This window comes from Camelus bactrianus, chromosome 9, assembly GCF_048773025.1.
Source record: "Camelus bactrianus isolate YW-2024 breed Bactrian camel chromosome 9, ASM4877302v1, whole genome shotgun sequence".
NCBI lineage: Eukaryota > Metazoa > Chordata > Mammalia > Artiodactyla > Camelidae > Camelus > Camelus bactrianus.
The window spans coordinates 54,999,235-55,016,425 of NC_133547.1; the positions used below are offsets into that span (position 1 = coordinate 54,999,235).

At 41.1% G+C, this 17,191-nt stretch overlaps 1 protein-coding gene across 7 annotated transcripts in view; it reads left to right on the plus strand.

Annotated features, from left to right (window-relative positions):
* Nucleotides 1-17,191, plus strand: part of LOC105079804 (uncharacterized) — a 429,087-nt gene that overhangs the window by 64,645 nt on the left and 347,251 nt on the right. The gene's annotated exons all lie outside the window — the stretch shown is intronic.

Sequence of the window (17,191 nt, forward strand, 5' to 3'; positions counted from 1 at the left end):
ACGTGGCGCTCACTGCGCATGCGCCCCGCTGGCTCACGAGGTCGTCGGGAAGTGGGTCCTAGGGCCTACTTGTGCCTTCGTTTCCTCGGCCTGGGGCTGGTCACGGTGCGGGGGCGGCCGCTCCAGCGCGGTTGTTTAAGGTATCATAAAGCGACTTCAGGGGCCAGTTGGGATCCAGAAGCAGGCAGCGCTTTGTCCTTGCCTGCAGGGCGGCGTGAGGCCCAGTAAGGCATCATCAGGGCGGCTCCCCGAGGCGCCCCTGTGCCTGCAGGGGTTGAGGGGCCGCTCACTGTGACCGCCTCCTCCAGGGAGCCTACGCCTGGTCCTCTGCTTTGGCCGGTGCAGCCCTTTCTGCTCCTCCCATCGCGCGCCGCAGTGCCTCTCCAGGCCTCTGTCTGCCAGGCGAGCCCCTCCTCCTAGTGCAGAATGTACACCGCGGAAACCATCTGCTGGGAGGACGAGGTCCTGGCAGGGCTGCAGAGGGAGGCAACGCCTTTCACGTCCTTGACAGCATCTTGGCCCATTGGAATTATCTGGGTCTGGTAGCCCTAGGCCGCTGTGTGCTCTTGCTCCTCAGGGTAAGTGTAGACGGCCCCTGCTGTGCATTTCTTCCTGTGCCTATTCATCCTTACAAACGCGCCCTCATTCCTTCCTGGCTCCTTTGACTGCGTCCCTCCACCGGAAGGGAACCAGAGAATTATGTCTGTTAGTTTAGCTAGTTCTCTTTTGATTGGTGTTTTCGTGCTGTACCTTTTCCCATCCATTTACTGGTAATCTATCTATCCTTTATATTGAAAATTGGTATTTTGTGGATGACAGAGAGTTCTGCATTTTAAAATTCTGTTTGGCAATCTCTGTCTTTTATTTGCATTTTTTAGACAATTTACATTTAATGTTGTTACTGATATGATTTAAATCTACCATTTTACTAGTTTTCTATTTGTCTCACGTGTTCTTGGATCCTTTCTCCCACTTCCCTGCCTTCTTTGGGGTTAATTTTTTTTTTTTTTTTGGTAATGCCATTGATCTGATAAGTTTATCTTGTGTCCTGATGAATACATTCTCATCTTTATGAAAGAGTTGTTTTTCCAAATGTGCAAACTATTTGTGTGGATAAAGTGAATTGCAAGAATTTCCTGAAGATAATAGTGAATTTATTTATTAGGTTGCTGTCTTATCTTTCTGCACCAGGCTCTCCTGGAGCAAATAGTTACATTATGTTTGAAGCAAGTTATCTCAGCTGTCAGCCCAAATAGCTAAGTTTAACTTATCCACAGGGTAGGAGAATGGATAAAGTATGACATTATTGCACACTTGAACATTATACAGCAGTGAAAATTAATGTAGCAAAATGAATTAACATGAAAATGCTGAATCTCAAAAACAGTGGGGAAAAAAGGCAGGTTAATAAATTCATACAGTATGAAATCATTCATGTCAATTTAAGAATGCATAAGTAGTAAAACTACAAATAAAAACAGAGAAATGATGAAAAAATTCAGAAGAGTTTCTTACCCCTTTTCCCACAAGATAAAATAAGAGAAGGATTGATGAGGGAGTGTCACCGTGAGAGCTACCCACTTGTTGAGGTGAATAGACTGTTCATGGTTCTTCAACTTATCTTTGTTTAAACTCTGTTTTCATTATATATAGATACACACACACACACATATTTTATACATACGTTTAGAAATAGTCATTAATTTAAGAAGGCAAAATGCTAAACTTGTACTCAAAACATACTGTTATCCTCTTCCTTTTTTTTTTTTTTTATCACATATCACCTGGCATTCAGTCACCAGTAAGTCAAAGGGTTTTCAGATCGAACACTGCAGCCCTCAGTGTTATCTCTGCAAGTTAAGTAAAAACTGGTTTTATGACTAAAGTTCCTTATAGATAAATAAAAGGCTTTGAATTTATAACTGTATTTGAACCTGTCCCCAAAACCCCCCCTGAAATCGGTATATAATTACTCTATTTTGATCTTTTTTTTTGGAGCAGCAGCTAATGCAGTATGAACAAGAAATATTTACAATAAATATTAGAGAAAAGAGGCATGTTGGCAATGTGATTGTGAAGTTAAAAAGCCCATAAAACTCTGCTATATGAACTATAAGAATTGAGAAAAGAGTTTGATGAAGTGGTGAAGGAAAATATGAAGTGCTTAGTGTTCTTTCTATGATACATGCTAAGAAGAAAAAGAGTAAGATGTTGTGTTAGACATTGTCAAGAAGCTTCTTGGTTTAGAGGCATCAAAGAAGGTGTTTTCTGAAGAGATGACATTTTAGCAAGACCTTGAATGATTAGACCTGGGTTGACCTGAGATAGAGGATGTGTCAAATATTAAACCTTGAGGTGCCCTGCATTCAGTGATGCATGGGTTCAGAGAAGGAGGAGGTGACAGCTTTAAGGGACCAGAAGGACACCTAACTGTTTCCAGAGGAAGGTTGGAAAATACTGGGTGGAGTCTGAGAAAGGAGCTTACATGGTTGTAGGCAGAGAACATCCTGCCCAGCTCCCAGCCATTCTGCTGATCTGGTGGACTGGCTGATGGGGAGCCAGGCCAGGAGCTGGGAGTGGCTCTTTACAGATCTCAGATTTATCCTCATTTGGGAAGAAGAACAAACCTCCCTACCCAAGCCTGCTGGTTTGAGGTATGTTGGAACATACTCTTTTCCTGCAAAAAACTCAGTTCTTTTCCTGCAAGGGAGAGGAAAAATTCCAACAGCCAAAGACGACCAAGGCAAACTTTTTGTCCAGCGAAGATTTATTGACTGACTGCAGTGAGGGAGGGCGTGCTAGGTGAGCTGGAAAGTGTCTCCTGGTAAGAAGGAGCAGGGAGGATATTTTTTAAATGAGGCTTACGCTTCTGGTAAATGCTTCTTCAGAAGGGTTAGAGGCAGCAGGCATCATCTGAATTGTTTGCTGTCACGGAGAGGTGGAAGCTGTTGAGCTGGACTGGGGACATCTCTTTTGAAAAATCAGTAGCCCTCAAAGAAGAGGGTCATTATGGTATTCTACAGCTGCAGCATGACCTTTGGAGAAATATACTTTAATGTTAACTTTGCAGTTGGCTTTATTGTGCCTGTTATCACAATCTGGTTAACGGCAGGCCTGATATTTAATACCTCAGAGGAGCAGTGTAAAATGTCCCTGACATTTTTAGGAAATCAGGGATGTGATCAATAGTACTTTTAGCCCCGTTGTGCTTGAAGTGCAGCGTAAACCCATGGACTAGCCGCAGGCTAGCTTGAGTTAGGTCAACTATCTTCCACCCAGCGGAGGTTGGCCCTAGTTAGGAATAGAGTCTGAATTACAATGGTCTATTTAGCCGAACTGCAAATTGAATCTAAATACTTATTTTTTTATTAAACAAAAAAAAAAGTTCCCCGAAACTATTACTCAAGGAAAAACAACCTAACAAACCAGTTCAAATAAAAATGTAAACAATCTAACTTTTAAATTTTTTATTTGTTAAGTATTGTAAAAACACATAATGGTAAGTTTGCCATATTAGCCATTTTTAAGTCTACAGTTCAGTAATGTTAAGTATATTCACATCGTGTGATAGACCTCTAGAACTTTTTCGTGTTTCAACACTGAAACTGTATATCCATTAAGCACCACTTCCTCCCCTCAGTCCTTGGTAGCTACCTTTCTATTTTCTGTTTCTATAATTTTGACTGTTTTAAGTATTTCATATAAGTGAACTCATATTTGTCTTTTTGCAGCTGACTTATTTAGTTTAGCATAAATGTTCTCTAGATTCATTCATGTTGTAGCCTGACAGGATTTCCTTCCTTTTTAAGGCTGCATAATATTCAGTTGCATGCACCTACCACATGTTCTTATTTATTCATCTGTTGATGGAAATTTGGGTTGCTTCCACCTCTTGGCTTTTGTGAATAATGCTGTGATGAACATGGATGTGCAGTTATCTCTTCAAGATCCTGCTTTGAGTTCATCTGTATATCTACCCAGATGTGAGATTGCTGGATCATATGGTAATCCTATTTTTTAATTTTCTGAGGAATCTCCATATTGTTTTCTGTAATTGCTACACCATTTGTGTTCCCACCAATAATGCACAAGGATTCTAACTTAGTATCCTTAACAGCACTTGTTTTCTCTTCTTTTGATACTGTACTTCTGATGGGTGAGAGGTGCTGTTTCATTGTGGTTTAACATTTCTCTAATTACTAGTGATGTTGAGCATCTCTTCATGTACTTGTTGGTCATTTGTATATCTTTGGAGAAATATCTATTCCAGTTCTTTGCCCATTTTAAAAATCAGGCTATTAGTTTTTTTGTCATTGATGAGTTGTAAAATTGTAAAATATATTGCATATATTTGCAATATTAACCCTTTATTGGATATATGATTTGCAATTATTTTCTCCCACTCTGTATGTTATCTTTTCACTCTGTTCATTGTTTCTTGTTGACATGAAGAAATGTTTTAAGTTTGGTGTAGTACTGTTTGTTTTTTATTTTGTTGCTTGTACTTTTGGTATCATATCCAAGAAATTGTTACCAAATCCAATGTCCTGAAGCTTCTCCCCTGTGTTTTCTTTTAGGAGTTTAATAGTTTTTGGTATTACATTTAGATCTTTAATCCATTTGAGTTAATTTTTCTGTGTTCTGTTACCGATGACACAGATGACCTCTTTTTATATTTCATGTCTGTGTGGAGGGATTTGCTGCCTCACAGCACCACAGGCTTCTGTATTTGTGTATTTACCCTCACGAGGGTCCTGATGAGGGAGGACCCGGTGTGGCAGGAATTCCCCCCTGGGTTTTGACATGGTTGTCTAAACGTTTACCTGGGGTGCAGAAACCTTTAACTGGTTTCCAGATGTCTCACAGAGGTATTTTGCTAGCTTTCTGTTAAATCCATGTCTCTGTGGGGAAAGGAAGGTCTGGGGCTTCCTGTCCTACCATCTTGCTGATGTCACTTCAGTCCTCCTAATCTACTTTGCAAAGCCACAGCCTCCACTTTCCACTTGGTTTAGTTAAGGATCTTTAGCACAGAGTTTGCAGCAAATCTGTGAGGTTGGAAGTGTCTGGAAAAGACTGGAAAAAGGCGTACCAACGTACATTTGAGTTATTAAGCGGAAGCAGAGTATCTGTCCCTTCTTGCCTCAGCCTTCTCTTCACAAATCTGACAGACAGCTGTTCTCAGATTTCATGAAGGGTACTGGGAGGACAAAGAGAAGTGGCACTGCCCACGTCCTCTTTTCACAGAATTAGCAACTGAGGTTTAAATAAGTTAGAGAAATTAACCACAAAATACATCTGGTAGTTGACTAAGGTGGGATTTCTGTTCATGCCTGTCTGAACCCAGTTCCTTCAGGAAAACCATCGTTGGAAAGAAGCTGAGACTTTTGGACAGCGTTAGGCACCCCCCCCCGTAGATGTCTCCTAGGTCTCTTCTGCTCACACAATCCTTTTTCATCCTTAAAAGTTTGTTTTTTTCCCTTTCTCTGAAGGCCTATTTCTCCCTTTGTCACCCTCCTTCCCTTAGAAGCCCAGTGTAGATTTCTATGAAGCAGTGAGAGAAGAGAGCCATCCTTAGCTTTCTCTGAGTTTAAAGGGAAATTTAGACTTCAAACCAGAAATTGACCGAGCTGATTTATGATTTTCAGCAGATTTTCTTGGCTCTGGGCTTTTTCCCTTCTATTTTTAAAATGAGGGTTAGTTAAACCCACCTCCGAGTGAGAACTTCTACTTTTTGTTGAGATTGATAAAAACTCAGTGGAGATGGCCCAGACATGTCAGAGAGCATCGTCCTAGTGCCTCCCTGCAGTTTTCAATTAGAAGGTTACTGGGAACGTAGCTCTCAGTGCAGGAAAAAACATCTTTGTCCACTCAGGAGTTGAGGTGACTGGCCTGGGAGACTAGTGGGATGTCGGGTAGTGATTATTGGAAGGAACATGACCTTTTATTGTCCTCTCCTAATCAGGGGTTTGAGCAGATAAATAAAATGAAAACTAAATTCAAAGTGCTGTTTTGGAAGGCCCCGAGCCAAGGAAAGGTGTGACCTTGCGTTTGCATCCAAACTGGAGAAACCAGTGAGACAGTAGAAATGTGGCAAAAAGATTTGTTATTCATTAGTTTTTGTTTCGTTTTCTGAGTTAAAAACCTAGTGAGGGAAGGGAGTGCAGGGGAGTGAAAAGACATGTAATATTTCTCTCTGGGGTTTGTCCTCTTCCTTCCATTCCGTCCTGTAGGTGGCTGCTCTCAGAGAGAGTGCGTAATGAGCTGTGGCAGGCAGTGGAGCTGGCTCTGCTGGGCGGGTCTTCCGTGCATCCAGGTAAAGCAGCCCTGAGGAGGGAATAATCTTTTCCTCTGGTCAGTCCACAGCTGAGAGCACTGATGACTGCTTTGAAGGAAAGATGGGCCTGTCTGGACAGCGGTGATGTTCTGTGGGCAGTTGAAGAAGATTGTTTTTTGTTTTCTTAATCAGATAATAACTGGAGCATGTGAGTCTTAAGCAGAGAACCTTAGCTGCAGGCATTCTTGTGTCTCAGAGGGCTTTCAGTATCCCCTTTTTAAATTAATGAGTGCACACACCCCGCTGTTACGGCACACTGTGGGCTAGAGAAAAATAACTTATCAAAGTATCTCCAAGTTTTGTGGGGAAAAAAAGATTACTTATTTTTCTCAATATCTTGAGGAGATTTAAATTTTTAGTGAAGATATGTTTCCTTTACTTGCATATAACTGGAAAGTTATGTTTTTGAAATCTGGATGCTTAGAATTTTAGCTCCTACATGAAACCCATTACTTAAAATGTGAAGCAATATGTGTATGCCATATTTTCAGAATAAAAATAGTTCTTGGCTCACCTTTACGTAAAGATTGCACCCTCACTTACATAGAGATTCCCTGTAATTTAATTTCCTAAGCACTGCTTTTGTGCTTCTGTCTGCCTGCCTCTTCCAGCATGCTTTCGTCATTCAGGCGTAAAGATAGAGAAGGAGGTGTCCTGAAAACTCTAGTTACTGCTGCACAGCACCATTACCGACTTAGCTCATCAAGAATTCGGGATAGAGTTGAGAAGTGCTTCACTTGTTCTTACAATGGTTATCCTGAAACAGAAGACCTTCCCAAGACACACTAACAATTCCGTTTTAGTACAGCTCTGCAGCCGAAACACAGATCCTCCACAAGTCTGTGGTGGATTCCAGAGCCACCAGCTTCAAGTGTTATTATCCATATTTATGGATTTAAAAAGCAGAATGCCTCAATAGAGTAGCATTTGTTTATAAAGTGTGTGCTCTCAAAAGGAGACCCTGGAAATGAGAGAGCCATAAAATGGCCGAGGTGAGTCTCTCCACACCATTGGTGTCTCAAAAGCTACAAACGCAGGAGAGCCCTGAGAGAGTCCAGTGAGCATAGAACACCAAGGCACGTTGGAGGGCTAGCTGTGACTTTGAATGCTTTCCCCAGCACAGACACAAATCAGTTGGTGGAGGGTGAAAGTATTAGTAGCTTGAGGTACTTGAACACAAATCTTGCCCGTATCGTTAGCTGACCACTAAACCATACAAAGACAGGAGCAACCCCCCAAAAAACAAGATAAAAAATAAAAATAAGAATCAAAAGAGCACACTACTTGGAAGAGATTTTTTGCAGTGTAAGTCAGGCAACTATAATAATAATAATAATAATAATAATAATAATAATAATAATAATAATAATATAATAATAATAATAATAATAAATCCACAGCTCTTACAGTATATTATCTCAAAAGGAATCCACAGTTTCTACAGCATATTATCTGAAATAGTGAGTTTTCAACCAGAAAATATAAAACATGCAAAGAAATAAACGTATGAGTCATTTCTGGGGGAACAAGCAACGATGACTGACTTTGGAGGAAGTGGATATTGGATTTTGCAATCAAAGTCTTCAAATCAGTGTTTATAAATATGTGGAGCCATTTAAGGAAATTGTAGTCAAAGAATTACAGGAAAATAAAATGTCAATGGTGCACCAAGTGAGGAATCTCAGTAGAAAAACTGAAATTGTAGAAAAGAACTAAATGCTATTTCTAGACTTGAAAATGATAGTACTGAAATTAAAAATTTACTCGATGGGATCACTAGCATATTTTAGATGTTAGAAGAAATAATAATTGAACTTTAAGATAAATCAATAGAAATTATCCAGCCCCCAAAAACAGAAGAAAAAAGTGTGAAGATTAATGAACAGAGAAGGTCAGACTGAAGAACAGCATAGTAAAGAGCTTGACCATTCTTACCTCTAGAAATTGATAATAGAAGTGGACAGAATCTTCCAAAATAAGCATTTTAGGAGTCTGGAAGTTCATCAGAGGCATGTAACAATTTGACAAGCATTTATTAACCATAAATAGTTGAGCCTTTGATAAGAACAATGGAAGGTTGCGGCCTTTTAGCCTGGGGATGCTCTCATCCCAGCCCCCCCCCCAACTCTCTCCATTGGCATAGTAATTCTACCAGGGCAGGGTAACATGGAAAATCCAGAAGCTTTGCTGTCAGGAGAGGATGGACTTAAATCGGAGTGTGACATAAAAAAAAATGAATGTTCCTGGGAATTGTTGGAAACAGTAGCAAATGAACAAGAAAGATCAATAGAACAGCTAGTTTAATGTTGTAATCCTGGGTGGAGAAAGCAGTGGAGAGGCAGACTGTCCAGAAATTTAACAGGGAACTCTGGGAATGGAAGGGCTGTGGTGGATGACAGTGAGCCCCCACATAGCCCCGGAAGTCTTTAACAGTTGTGCACGAGCCTCAGGCTGTGTTTGCTTAGGAGACACCAGACAGCTCCCTAGTATTTCACATGTCCCTGGCTGAACATGATGCCTTCGCACAACATTTATGAGACATGCGGATAAATAGGAACATGTAAACTATGTGCAGGGAAAAAAATAGTCAATAGAAACTGTCTCTGAGGGACCCCAGATATTGGATTTAGAAGACAGAGACTTGAAAGTAGCTATTATGGATTAATTCAAAGAACTAATGGAAAGCATGTTTTAATAATTAAAGTAAAGTATGAGATGCTGACTTATCTAATAATTGACCTAAATAAAAAGAGAAATTATTAAAATTGTTTTAAAAAAAAAACCAAATGGAAATTCTGGAGTTGGAAAATAGAATAACTAAAATGAAAAATTTCACTGAAGATGTTCACAGTGGCATGAGATGCATTGAAGAAAACGTGGAGATCAATAGAATTTATCCAATCTGTGATGTCTTTCCATTAGGCTGCAACTTGACACATTCTTCTTCCAGATCAAGAAATGTAATCATCCGTAGAACACAGAGATAAGCTGGTTGAGTTTGTAATTTAAAAGGGAACGAAAGCATTTCACCCGTCTCTGAAACCACAACTGTCCTTTTCTCGCCTGGATGTACTTTTTGAGGTTGGGGTTCTCAGCAGGTTCTCCTCCTTCTCAAAGGAGGGGGACTTTCAGAATCAGTGTAGAGCTGCTGACAGACCTCAGTGGCTCTGTCAGAAAGAGTCTCATCAAAAATAAACTTGGTTCCCTAGGAAAGAGACTGCGCAGTGCCAGTCCCAGGATAAATACGTGCAGTGATTTCTGTCAGGAAAACACATGACTTGCTTCTTCAGTCCTCACACAGATGAGAGGGAGAGCTGTGCATGTCCAACCTGGCGACGCCACGTGCAGGTCCTGGTGAAAGGCAGAGTCCCCTCTGCGGTCACACTCCGAGTAGCAAGGAGTGAGAGAGTCGGGTCATTTGGAGACAAGTAAAGTACAGTTTATTTGAAGAGTGACTCAGGAAGAAATGATTTCCTTTTTCATTAATATTCCTTTTATTTCAGCCAGAGATAATGAGATTTTTGTGGAACTCAAGGAGCTAAAGAATGATGATGGTTTCTGAAGGCTTTAGAAGGCAGCAGCTGTGCTCACTTAGCCAGTGGGCTGGTCAGGGTCCCAGGTGCTGTCTCAGAGGCTCACGCTGAGTCCTTCAGCCATGGTTTCAGGGGATTAGTCCTGATGAAAACTTGCGTTCAGGAAGAAACTATCTCTAAGATCACATTCTTTGGCTTCTTTATTACTTCTTTATCTTTATTGCATTTAACTATCTGTATTATTATTGCTAAGCAAGGGGAGATCACCTGTCAAGTTGTTTCCAAGGTGTCTGTTACAGGAATGTATCCATCCTGGAAATGTACAAAAGGATCTTCTGGGTTTGGGAAGAAGAGATTAGGATTTCTATACTTTTTGAAATCTAAGAATGAGAAAATAAAACTTTACTGTTACACACTATAATTTCATCAAATTTTAAAGATGCACCATTATTGGGTATTCCAGAAAGGAAAAAATGCTAGCCGTTAAACCGTGACACAGTGCCTTCTTTTAAATCTTATACTTATTGAAAGATCCCATTTCTACTTAGACATAACATAGATTGTTAAAATCATGTATTGCTCTTGCAAGGAGAGGAGAAGAGGTAAAATAAGTTTCACATATACTCAGGTAATAACTGGGCACGGCTGCTGTCTGTCCAGTAGTGATCTGTCGTGAGATACATCTCGATTCAGAGCCACTGTGTGAAACCCTGTGTCTTCAAATCATTGAAATATGGTGAAATGCAGAGTAACCTTATACAGGCAGACCTTGGAGACACTGTGGGCTTGGTTCCAGACAGCCACGGCAGAGCAGGCAACACGGTAAAGTGAATCACGTGAACTTTTTAGTTCCCCGGTGCATCTAAAAGTTATGTTTACACTGTACTGCAGTCTGTTAAGGGTACAATAGTATCATGGCTGAAAAAATATCTGTATTTAATTTAAAATACTTAATTGCTAAAAAATGCTAACCATCATCTGAGCTTTCAGCGAGTTGTAATTTTTTAGCTGATGGTCTTGCTTCAGTGTTGGTGGCTGCTGAATGATTGGGTGGTGGTTGCCAAAGGTTGTAGGGCTGTGACCATTTCTAAAATAAGACAATAAGAAAGTTTGCCTCATTGACTGACTTCCTTTCATGAGTGGTTTCTCTGCAGCGTGTTTGATAGCATTTTACCCACAGCAGAACTTCTTTGAGAATTGGAGCCAGTCCTCTCAAACCCTGCTGCTGCTTTATCAGCTGAATTGATGGACTCTTCTAAATTTTTTGTTGTCATTTCAACAGTCTTCATAGAATCTTCACCAGGGGTGGATTCCATCTCAAGAAACCACTTTCTTTGCTCATCCATAAGAAGCAACACCTCATCCATTGAACTTTTATCATAAGATTACAGCCATTCAGGCTTATCTTCAGGCTCCGCTTCTAACTCTGGTTCTCTTGCTGTTCCTACCACTTCAGCAGTTACTTCCTCCACTGACATCTTGAACTCATCAGAGTCATCCATGAGGGTTGGAATCAACTTCTTCCAAACTCCTGTTAATGTTGCTATTTTGACCCCTTCCCGTGAATGTTGAATGTTGAATGTTCTTAATGGAGTCTAGAATGGTGGATCCTTTCCAGAAGATTTTCAATTACTTTGCCCAGATCCATCAGAGGAATCACTGTCTATGGTGGTTGTAGCCTTGCAGAATGTATTTCTTACATAACAAGACTTCGGAGTTGAAGTTACTCCTCGATCCATGGGCTGTGGAGTGGATGTTGTGCTCACAGGCATGAACAACATTAATCTTATTGTCCATCTCCCTCAGAGCTCTTGAGTGTCCAGGTGAATTGTCAGTAAGCAATAACATTTTGAAAGGAATCTTTTCTGAGTAGTAGGTCCAACAGTGAGCTTAAAATATTCAGTAAGCCATGTTGTAAACAAATGTGCTGTCATCCAGGCTTTGTTGTTCCATTTATAAAGCCCAGGCAGTGTAGATTTAGCATAATTTCTAAGGGCCCTAGGATTTTCAGAATGGCAAATGAGCCCTGGCTTCAGCTTCAGGTCACCAGCTGCATTAGCCTCTAACGAGAAATTCAGCCTGTCCTTTGAAGCTTCGAAGCCAGGCATTGACTTCTCTCCTCTAGCTATGGAAGTCCTAAGTGTCATCATTTTCCAATAGAAGGCTGTTTAGTCTGCACTGAAAATGTGTTGTTTAGTGCAGCCACCTTCATTAATGGTCTTAGCGTGATCTTCTGGATAATGTGCAGCTTCTCCATCAGCACTTGCTGCTTCACCTGCACTTTTATGTTGTGGAGACGGCTTCTTCCCTTGAACCTCATGAACCCACCTCTGCTAGCCTCAGACTTTTCTTCTGCAGCTTCCTCACCTCTCTCAACCTTGATAGAACTGAAGAGAGTTAGGACCTTGCTGTGGGTTAGGCTTTGGTTTAAGGGAACGTTGTGGCTGTTTTCGTCTGTCTGGACTATTACAAGTTTCTCCATGTCAGCAACAAGGCTGTTTCCGTTTCTTATCACTCGTGTGTTCTTTGGAGTAGCACTTTTAATTTTTTTCAAGAATATTTCCTTTGTATTCACAACTTGGCTAACTGTTTGATACAAGAGGCCTGTATTCACGTGCCTTCCTTGCTAAACTTAATCACTTCTAGCTGTTGATTGAAAGTGAGAGACGTGTGATTCTTCATTTGAACACTTAGAGGCCATTGTTGGGTTATTAATTGGCCTAATTTTGCATTGTTTTGTCTTGGGAGAGGGACAGGGGAACGTCCAGTTTGTGGAGCAGTCAGAACATGCACAGCATTTATCAGTTCAGTTTGCATCTTCCATGGACGCAGTTCATGGCTTCCCAAAACAGTTTCCATAGTAACGTGAAAGATAACCGATCACAGGTCACTGTAACAAATATAATAATAACAAAAATAATAATGCAAAAGTTTGAAATATTGGGAGAGTTACCAGAATGTGAGACAAAGACAGAAGATGAGCAAATGCTGTTGGAAAAATGGTGCTGCTGGACCTGCTCAGTGCAGGGTTGCCACAGACGTTTGATTTGTACAGAAGGCAGTGTCTGTGATGGCGGTCTACGATTCTTCAGAAACCCTGGAAGAAAAAAAGAGGTGCTGCAACATCCTGATTTTGCCCTGCAAGGTCTGTGGCTTGCCTGTTTTCACCTCTCTTCCTGGCGGTGCTCACAGGACTGGTGGATGAGGTGGTCAGTATGACCTCCAGTTGCCCAGGCCCTGGCTGGCTCCGTCTCCTGACACCAGGGCAGACAAGCTGGCTTTCAGGAATGCGGGTCAGGACGTCAGCACGCAGGTGCTGCCACTGTCCAGTCCCTGCTGATTACCTCCTCGGAGCAAGCGAGGGTTCTCCACGGGAGTCTGCATTTATTATCCTGAAGCTCAACAAAATTAGCACCCTGTGAAGACAATCTGCTCAGTTAAGCCCTACTTATTTTCTCAGGGATTAAGAAGCAAACTCCCACGCATTGCCGACTAGTCAGAAGTGAGCTCTGGTGAGGAAGATGGGAACAGGTCTAATGTAGACCCCCTTTCTCTATTTCCTCTCTCTCTCCCCTTTTATAATATGAGTTTTTGACTTCATTCTGTAGCAAAAGGACTCTCCCTTTTTTGTGCTTGCAGTTTATAACTGACCTCAGCAGACCTCATGCTGGAGAGCGATCAGCAAAGCCAACATCTGCTGTGATCTTTATTTGAGATGCTTGTTGTAAGTATATGGCAATCTCAGTATTAGCTAGGCATGTGGAAAAAAACATTTAAAAAATGAAAAAGAACAAATGAACAAATGAAATATTTTTCCTTTGAAATAGCAAAACTGTTATTAAGGGAAAAAAGTAGGTAGAGTAAGATAAGCTTCATTGGAAAATATTTTCTCATCTTTATGGCTTATGCGTCCCATTTGGATGCAATGCAAAAAATATGCTTTGTTCAGTGTCCCATGGTGATGAGAGCCAAATAGTTTTAGAATGTTCAATAAAAATGAAAAAGACATAAATATTTCTTACAGTTTCCTAAGTGGATGATCAGTAATACAAAGCTGTTTGTAAGTAGAAGCCTGAGAAATAATAAGCATATTAATTAATGAAGCTTAAAATACAAAATAAATGTGGAGTCAGCAGTTCACTCATGCATAAAGCCTATCTCTAAAAATAATAAACATATTTGCATATAGTTATCATATCATTTGTAGATTTTGATTAGTGTTCTAGTAGCTAATTGTCCTCAAATCCTTAGAGTAACTTATCAATAACAGAAAAAAATGTGTATACTTACTTAATTAAAAAGAACGCTCATACATGCAGGTCTAGCCATTTTTAAAGTATCCTGCCAGCTCCCAAATCTATATCTTAGTTGATGTGCTTGCCCTAGAATGACTCCCCACTTACGCTCATGGAACGAGTCTCCCTCCCTCCCTCCCCACCCTTTCCTCCCTTCCTCCCTTCATCAGTGAATTGAAGACTCCAAGGAAGCTAAACCTGGACCTCCCTGCATTTGAAGGTAACTCATGTGGATCCTGGGGTGAATGCACATGACGTGAGATGTGATGTTGTAGGAGACACTGCACTTCTCCCTCAGCCTGGACACGCCGTGACGACGGGTGGGGTAGCCCTGAGGGATGCTGGCCAGTCTCTCACATGAGGCCCCACATCTGACCAGCAGTGACTGTGGCAGCATCCCTGAGGTGCCCCTCCCTGCTCTTCCCTCAGGCCCGACTGCTGGGATGTAGCCCCTGGGTCACCTGTGTCGATTTTCAAACTGACAGTAATTACAGTGCTAACTTCCTCACCTTAAAAATTATAGAACAAGTATTTGTATACCCATATTCATAGCAGCATTATTCACATCAGCCAAAAGGTGAAAGCCACTCACATGGCTACTGACAGATGACTGGATAAACAAGACATGCTTCCGTAGTGGAATAGTATTCAGCCTTGAAAGGAGATGAAGTTTTGACCCACACTTAGCATAGGTGAACCTGGAGAACATTACAGTGCATGAACTAGGCCAGGCACAATGGGACAAATGTATGATTCTGCTTCTAGGAGTCAAGCTTAGAGAAACAGAAAGTAGCGTGGTGGCTGCCAGGGGCCGGGGGGTGGTGAGGAGCTCTTGTTTGATGGTTACAGTTTCAGTTCACAAAGACGGAAAAGTTCCACAGATGGATGCTGATGGCGATTGTGTAGCAATGTGAGGGTACTTAGTGCTGTGAAGTGTGTACTTCAAAATAATTAAAATGGTACATCTTATGTTATATGTACTTGATCACAGTAGAAAAAAAAAATAAGACAAGAAGGCTATCCTTTCCCCTACTCTAATGAATTGCACCCAAACCCAAAATCCTCCACAAAAACAAGAAAGTAATCCCAGGGAGATAGTTGATTTTATTAGTGTAGTTTACCCTGCATCCAAAAGTAGAGTGTTCCTAGATCTCTTATAAGCCAAAATGGTGTAAAGCGAAGAAGCAGCTACCTTAGGACAAAGCTTGTTAACAGATGCACAAAATAAATGGAGATATATCACAGATACACACACAGTTCAAGGCCATGGAGGCTTGATGCTGAGATGTGAGTGCAGTTCCCACGGACGCAGCTAGGTGGCACCACACGCACCATTCCGGCTGCGGCTGCTTCTGTAAGGGCTCAACTCACTTGCAAAACCAAAGCTGAATGCTATTTTCACATTTCGCTTTTTTTCTAAAAATTGAAAATCCTCTTCCGATTTCTTTTTATTAATGGGAACAGGAACTAACATAGGTCTCTTATAAAAATGAAGTACAAACTTTCGGAGACTAGGGGATACCTGTACTGTGGACATGTGTGAATCGTGTGCTAGTAAGTGGCCAGGTGATTTTGAGGGCGTTGCAAGTGTTTTGGGTGTGGCACTCACTGTTGCTGGAGTGAAGGAAAAATGCATGTATTCTGTAAATACTGAAATAACGCAACTGTGTATTTCCAGTGCTTTCTTTCCCTTCCTCACTAGCGTGGGTTTGTCAAGGTCCCAAGAGCCCCTGCAGCAGGTCTGCATGAGGTTAACCATCTTCGAGATGTGTTTAGTGCAGCAAATGCGAAGTACTTTCCTTGAGCCATTTACAGCCCAGGAGAGGACAGGGAACCACCAGGAGTATTTGTTTAAAAAATGAAGTAAGGTAGAAGTCCAAGTTTACACTTTTACCCCCAAACACTTTACCTTTTTCTCTTAGGATTTTTTTTTTTAAGGAATCAGATTTTTACAGTGGAAAGAATTTGAACTTTGGAGCCACACAGTTGCCTCCTTTTAGTGTTGTAACCTTGAACTTCTCAGAATCAGTTTCCTCGATTGTAAAGTGGGGGAAATGACACTGACATTTCAGAGTTCCTTTGAGGAGTGAACGAGATAAGAAAAGTGCCACACACAGCATGTGCTCAGTGCACGCCAGTTTGCCTCCCTCCCTTCCTCTCCCTTCTCTCCACAGCTGGTCGAGGTGGCAGAGGCCTGGGTTCTAGGTTGGAAGCTGTAGTGTGGTGGGAGCGGGGAGGGAGGTAGAAATGTGAGCGGTCCCAAATGCCAGCTGTCAGGAATGGAATCCCCACTCAGCAGTCAGCCAGCTGCGGAACCTCAGGCGTGTTTCTCTAATCGCTCATTTTCACAGGAATATATGCAGCATATAAAATTATAAATACGCTCTACGTTTTTTTATGGTAGCAGTGTGAAATAGAATTTATCCGAATTTCTGTGTTTGTAAGGCATTCTCTGCAAACAGAAGGTGCATCTGCATGTGAAGTTGCATGTTTTATGAACACCAACTATCGAAACTAAAAAAAAAAAAATCAGGCAACCATGCTAGAGGAAGAACTAAATTAACATTCTATTCTTTTTAGAGAAAATGAAATTACAAAAATTGTTGCCGTGTAAGAAAGCAATCAGAGATTACGCAGGTTATAAAAAATGTAGAAAGATATTTTCTGGGTGTGTGTTGAGTATCTAATTAATAAAAATGTCATGAATTTGGATTTTCTGATAATGGTGGTATTTTTCGTATTTTTATAGATAAATTTTGTAGTTTCTTTTTTCATTCAAATAAGCACACACATTTGTACATAATTCTGTATTTGTTACTTTATTTTTTTTTCCCTTAAATTGGTCACCACAGCTGGCTTCTGGAATTGCCTCTTTCCAGATCCCCATTCGGGCGAGTTGATGGGGGAATCCAGACAAGAGGAAGTGGTTCAGGGACATGGGAGGCAAGAATTCCACCTACAGGATCATGTCATCTTTCTAGAAGTAGCCCCAAAACCTTGAGTGATGAAAATAAACAGGAGAAAAAATA